This window comes from Passer domesticus, chromosome 1 (assembly GCF_036417665.1).
Source record: "Passer domesticus isolate bPasDom1 chromosome 1, bPasDom1.hap1, whole genome shotgun sequence".
Classification (NCBI taxonomy): Eukaryota; Metazoa; Chordata; class Aves; order Passeriformes; family Passeridae; genus Passer; species Passer domesticus.
The window spans coordinates 31,494,754-31,501,302 of NC_087474.1; the positions used below are offsets into that span (position 1 = coordinate 31,494,754).

At 43.0% G+C, this 6,549-nt stretch overlaps 1 long non-coding RNA gene across 3 annotated transcripts; it reads right to left on the bottom strand.

Annotated features, from left to right (window-relative positions):
• Positions 1-693: 693 nt before the first annotated feature.
• Positions 694-6,543, bottom strand: LOC135296286 (uncharacterized). Of its 3 annotated transcripts, XR_010358349.1 has the most exons (4): positions 6,407-6,543; positions 3,774-3,924; positions 2,044-2,153; positions 694-1,309 (listed from the first exon to the last, which is right to left on the bottom strand). It is a non-coding gene; the product is annotated as an uncharacterized LOC135296286 (long non-coding RNA). The 3 variants fall into 3 exon arrangements; XR_010358346.1 differs by lacking the exons at positions 694-1,309; positions 2,044-2,153 and adding an exon at positions 2,698-3,271; XR_010358347.1 differs by lacking the exons at positions 694-1,309; positions 2,044-2,153 and adding an exon at positions 2,698-3,271 and having other exon boundaries at positions 3,774-4,048; positions 6,407-6,537.
• Positions 6,544-6,549: the final 6 nt, after the last annotated feature.

The window sequence follows — 6,549 nt, forward strand, 5'->3', positions numbered from 1 at the left end:
ATTCATTAATTTCTGGACTCCGCTGGCCATTTAAAAACAAATTAAAATCTGGAGCACAAGTAGCACCTTCTTCCCAAAGGATTCAAACAACAGGAGGGTCACAATTCAAACTTTCTAAATACTTCTGCTTCTCACAGCCCATACACAACACCAGTTACTTCCAATCCTACCTGCTCAGACAGCCACTGGAGCAGCTGGGCTTGCAGCACAGTATGGTTGGTGGATTTGGAAGCTGCCCCAGAGCAGGTGATGGAGCTGCTGAGTCTCTGACCAAGCACATTTCTCTCCCTCTTCACCTGAGACTGGAGGGCAAAGGATGAGGAATCCCCAAGGTGCTCCCGGCTGGCATCAGCCACTGCTCAGCTGCAGGAGGTCTTCAAGGTTAGAAATCCTCAGCCCCCAGTTTGGCAGCAGAGAACTGAGAGAATGTTTTGTCTTTCCTAGGGCTGGGTAGAGGAGCCCCCAGGTTTTGCCCACAGCAGTCCCCCAGATTTCAAGGTGGGGAACAGCTGCAGCCCAGGGACCCCTGGTTTGACAGTGGGAGTTGGGGGGTTGTTGGTAGGGGAGAGTGAGCCAAAATCCCCTTGGGTGCTACTGGTGGGAGGTTTAGGCTCTATGGTCAGCCTCTGGACTGGGCTGTGCAACTGCTTTTTGACTAAACCAGGGATGACCACTGTCCTGAGTGACTCTGATTTCTGTGGTTAATATCTCAAGTTTCTCTGGCTTTGAAGACCTAAATTAGCTCTGTGATACTCTGTGGTAAACTCTGTTAACTCTATTAACTCTGTGGTAAATATGTGCTAAACTGCAGAAATTTAAGGGAATATTAAAACATGGATTCTGTAATATTTTTTAAATGTCTGGGTGTTTGAGCCTGTGTTTCCAGCTGCTCTGCAATGTGCAGCTTGCAGGCACTGTGTGAGTGCTCAGCAAGGAGGAGACTCCCCACCAGCACTGGGCTGGGGACATCACAGGTGGGGTGGGATAAGCATGGACTGAGACATGGGGCTCAATCCTTCCTCAAACTGAAGAAAGCTCTCCGTTCCTTCATCATCTGAATCCATGTGAGAAAGAATCCTCTTGTATTTTTTAGTTCCAGAACTGGATCCTCTGAAAACTCATCTCCTGTGACATCTGCTTGGCACCAGACAGCCCAGTCCTTAAGGCTGTCCCAGTGCATGAGGCCACTCTTACATGTTCTGCATCTGTCAGTACTGGCTTAGGCTTCATAAACTTATTTTTCAATTATATCACGTTGTTTAATCATCTTTCACAGATCCTCTTGCAAATCGCCCACCACCTTCCAAAGCTGGAACAGACAAAATAAAAAAACATTGGGAGAAGAGCATTTATTAACTTCATATATGGAAAACTGGGAGCAAATCTTCTCTCCAAGATTCCCATGTACCCATCCAGTTCTCCTACATTCCCACCACATCACGTGACTCAGTCCCAGTATGAATTTTCCTTTCCAGGGAATATTTTCAGCTAAGTCAGTATTTAGTCCAGCTGCTAACTTCCATGAGGTTTTGTCTTTTTATATTTTGAAGATCTACTCTTCTTAACTCCTTTCTATGAAATTCACAGATGAGTTGCTGCATGGGTTCTCTTCTAGCCTCCAGTAGATAGAAATTAAACACACTGTATATAAAACAGTCTGAAAATCTAGACTTTGATAGAATGTTTAACTTTAAAAAATAAAAACCTCCGCTCTATACGTTCTATTCTGCCTGTGAGCCCACCACCAGGGATTTTTGGGGTTTTTTAGTGAAGTTCTGCTCTTGCCACTTTTCTCTCAAGTGCCAGCAGTGGATGTGATGGTATCACATGCATCCTTGGCAGAGCCAGCTGCATTGGAGGGATATTCAGGGCCACCCTGGCTGCACAGCAACAGCAGTGATTATTTGTGCTACTGTCACTGATCAAGCAGAAGATTTGGCATCAGCCACTTTAGATATTACTTATATTTTTTGTAAACATATGAAAGACACTTGGACACAAGCAATAATCTGGTCTTCAGCTTGGCAAGTAACCCTGCTTTACCTGCTCTGGAGAGGCAGCAGGTCTGCTAGGTGTTCCTTTGGACATGGCCCAGTGGGATGAGGCTGGCATCCTCCCTCTTCTGATGTCCGCTGATACATGAAGGAAAAAGGCTTTGGAATGTGAAATGCAGGTTAGGACCTGTCATCTCTGCTTTTTTCCCCCTCTCTGCCAAGGAGAACAGAGCATTCAGCACACTTTCCTATGCTACTCACCTTGCAGTGGGGGGAGAAGAGAGCCAGTGAGAGCAAGAGGTGCTGAGCAGGAACCCTGCAGCTGGCCAGGGGCAGCGGCTGGGGAAGTCAGTGTTTAGCTAAGGGGAAACTTGACTACTTGTAATTAACCTTCCTCTAAAGTTAATTAATTGCTCTGAAGGAAGAAGAACATTCATGCCCCCTAGAACTATAAATTGTCAGACTGAAGTTGTATTTGATGAACTGTTAAAATCTTGGGGGCTTGGGGTGTTTTTTTGTTGTGGGGATGGGGACAATTGTTTTAGGGGATTTTTTGAGTTTGGGTTTGGTTTTTTTTTTTTATTTGTATTTGTGGGGTTTCAGAGGGGTTTTTTGGTAGGTCTTTTGGTTTTTTGTTTGGGGTTTTTTTTTTGTTTTTTTTTTTTTTTTTGAGAAACCAGTTCCTAAGCATTTACCACACAAAACTGTTAAAGATACAACACAGAAATCCAAATTATCAGCTCTGCCTGGAAGTAAGGATCATCAACCAGACAGAATTCAGCTGTAAAATAACTATGGGATTTGACATCTGGGATTTTTCAGTGTGAAAGAGATCACCTTTTTGTTCTCTAGAGGATACTCCTCTCTGCCCAATCCTGCCCTGAATCCAGTGGTCTGGAGAAAGGGGAAAGCTGACATCCAGATCAAGGAGGAGACAAGAAATAGGAGCACTAGGAAAGCATGTCAGACTGTGAAAGGTGAGAAGCAGGAGACAGCTGCTGGCTGGCAAACTCCTCCATTTGGTTGCCATCCTAGCACAGTTCAGATCACACCAAAATATCCCAGCAGTGCACGTGAGAGTCACCAAGCGATTGAATGTTCCCTGGTGAAGGCAGTTTGTGTGTTTATTGTGAGATTAGACTCTAGACAATATTTGTAATGATGTGTATTGTTAGTGTAGTGGAATCATGTATCATCAGCAGTGATTTAGTAATCAATGCTCCACGGCTCCTCTCTCCTGCATTGCTGTGGGAGTTAGGCATCTGCTTCCACAGAACCTGTAAAAGACAGTAGTCACTGCAAATTATTAAATCCCAATATCATATAGGACATTACACCCTACCCATCAGCTACCTTTAGCCATCCAACAGGTTATCTTTATCTCCATGACTTTTACAGGATTTCTACCATGAGACAAAGAGACATCTTACAATTATTGAGGTAGTACTGCAAACACACACCTCCCTCATAACCTTGGATCCACAAACCAAACTGGCAAAAGGCTGGCTACTTATCATGCTGAGGACAGGAGCAAAAATGGAACGGTGAGAAAAAGGGGGTTCGGGCAGCACAGAGTTCCACCATCTAGAAAGTTGCAAGACTGCACTCCACACAGAACTGATCCACTGTTCTACCCCAGTTAGTCTATAGATTTTATTTCAAAGCAAATATAAAGGTCTGTACAAGCCCCTATGATACACCTGAAAGCTACTTGAGGAGTTCTCTGTACTTTTCTTTGGAGTAAATGCTGAAAGACAAGGAAGTGTGGTGTAAGATTACCTTGTGCCTGTGCTGCTTACTGCTGCTGCCATTATCCAAGTATTATGGGACTGGTTCAGCATGAGAAAATTGAGCTAGGAAATTTTGGCAGATTCTAAATTACTGAACTTGAGATGCTGTGCAGAGAGTGCATCCTTGTCCTAATGCAGTACTGGAAGAAGAACGAGGGTGCAATCACAGATCAGAGCTCGTGGAACTGCTACATCAACATGGCTCTTGGTAACCACAGCTCTCCATTCTTGATCCTTAACCCAGGTACCTTCCCAGTTCCAAGGCTCCACCAGAAAAAAAGGAAAAAGAGAAAAAGGGAGGTACAGAGAAAAAACTACATTTTAAGCTTAAAAAATAATGTTACACAGGAAGAACCACTAGCCTTTTGCACAGTGGGATAATTATTTGCACCATAGCATCTGCACATAGACTTAAAGAAAGGTTTGCTGACCTTTGTTGTCAAAGATCTTTCATGTTTTGCAGAAACAATTTAGTTGCTATTTGAATGTGAAAGAGATCTACCATTAGATATCAAAAATGTAGCCTCAGTCGCTACTACAAAGGTTAAGAAATCATTCTGTATAAGGTGGTCTCTCACTTCCTCAGCAAATTCAGCAACAGACCCACTGAAGTGGCTTGTAGCCTTTCCAAGGCCATTACTGTATCTGCCAGTTTTAATGAAAGTTTCAACTTCTGTATCTAAAGCAAGAGAAGGAAAGGTATTAGGGTTTATTTGTTCCAATTTAATAACAAGATACCTCAAACTGAGGAAGTGTGATGGTGGCATTTTTGGTGCTCTCTGGACATACTGACCTACTTAAGCAAACTGTTTTCTATCTTTACTTGATCAAAGTGTTGTATTTACAAATACAAGTGTATGAAAGACAGAAAAACATTCCTCTGCTGACTAACAGTTCCTACCTATGTACAGATGCAGTGCTACCTGAAAGATTTCATGCAGAAGTAAATCGTCAGCAAGCAAGAAAATGTCTACAGGCACTGCAGATGAGGTGGCTTAAGTGCATTTTGTGTTCTCCTTTATGCTGCTGTTTAAAAGGCAAGGGCAGTGACTGTGAGAATGAGGGAAATTCATTCACATCATTTGCCCAGCCAAGAAACCAAATTGCTTTTGTAGAATGCAATAGAAAACGTTTATCCCAGATTGTTTTCCTTCTCTGACTATTCTGACATTAGCTCTAGAGGACTGCAGCAGTTAAGTGGACTGATAGTAAAGGGTGGCAGTGGTCAGGCTAAGTCTGCCTGACCTGTTTTTACTTCGTGAAGCCATGCAGCAGAAGGTGCTTTCCCAAAAAGCATGCTCTAAGCTGCCTGTGGTACTGTGTTTCCACATCATGCAGTACCACAGTCAAATGCTTTGCTGAGTACTGCAATACCAAGTCTTAATGTCATTACAGATTTGAAGTATAGTTACACAGGACATATGACTAAACAACAGTCTTAATAAACTTCCCCTCATGTACATTGTCTTTATACACACACCCTCTCTTGGAAGGTATTCTGTCTCCACATGTGAACCAGTATGTCTCTTAACTGTTGCCATCGGGTGCAAATTTTCCATTACATGCACAGTCTGGGACTAGCCTGGGTAGCAGCTGTTGTGAACTTCTTGTGGCCACTTCTCGGAAGCATTTGGGAACACAGCATATTTAAGAGCAAGTGTTATCTTGCATTCTCTAGGCTACGGCTAGAATTGAGGCTATACATAAACCCAGATAAACGTCAGGTTTGTCTAAAGTCAGTATTTAAATATTCCCTGCAGCTCATTGTGAACTTCAGCTTCTTGTGTACTAGCACAGAGTAATATCAAGGTTTTTTTACTTAGGTTGACTTGTCACTCTGTTGTAAAAGTGTAGTATTTGTTCTGAGTTCTGACTACACTAATAATTCACCTAGAATTATGGTGATAGACAAAAATGTCTAGAGAAAAGTATGTATGTTTCAGTAGCTGTGTTTGCAGAAACAGTGTAAAAATTTGGCTAATTAATTTCATATATAGAACCTGGAACTTAAAGAAACAGTGTTCCTAAATCCATTCACATCAAAGCAGGGATGAGACTGCCATTCCTGGGGAGAAGGCAAGCCACAAAAGTTAAAAAAAACCCTGCTAACCCAGAGATCTCTGCCCAAGTGATCTCAGTTAAAAACCCCCAACCAACTAACCAACCAAGCAAAAAAACCCCACCCACAGATGAGGAAACAGCTGCAAATGACCCTTTCCTTTTCGGGACTGCCAGTTTCCGAGATGGCCAATTAAGTCCAGCAATTATTCATCCATTTCAGACAAGTATGTCCAGGACAGTAAGAATTACCACTTTCACCTGTTCATCAAGTGGACTGCCTTACATCACTGAACATGAAGCACAAAATGAACCATGTAATACAATGCTGCTACCACTGATAACTTTATATGGACTTGGGCTAATAAATAGGACATTTAGGTCGACAGATCTGTCTGTTGGAAGCAACGATCTCCAAGCTAAGTATCGCAACACTCCTCCGGCTTCCAGGCAACATATTTGCTGAACTGCTCCCTAGCTGGCAAATACAATTTCTCAAGCCTGGACAATTACAGGACACAAATACCATAAACTGCAGAAAGTAGCCACCTCTCTCTCTCTCACTTCCTGTTATCCTAATTCCCTGAGCCTGAATGCCTCCCTCAACCCGCACTGCAGCTACTCCCCACGCTTTTGCAGCTGGCTGCCTCACTGTTTCTACACACTGTAGTTCCACAATCCATACAGAATGATCCAGGGTGTTTCTA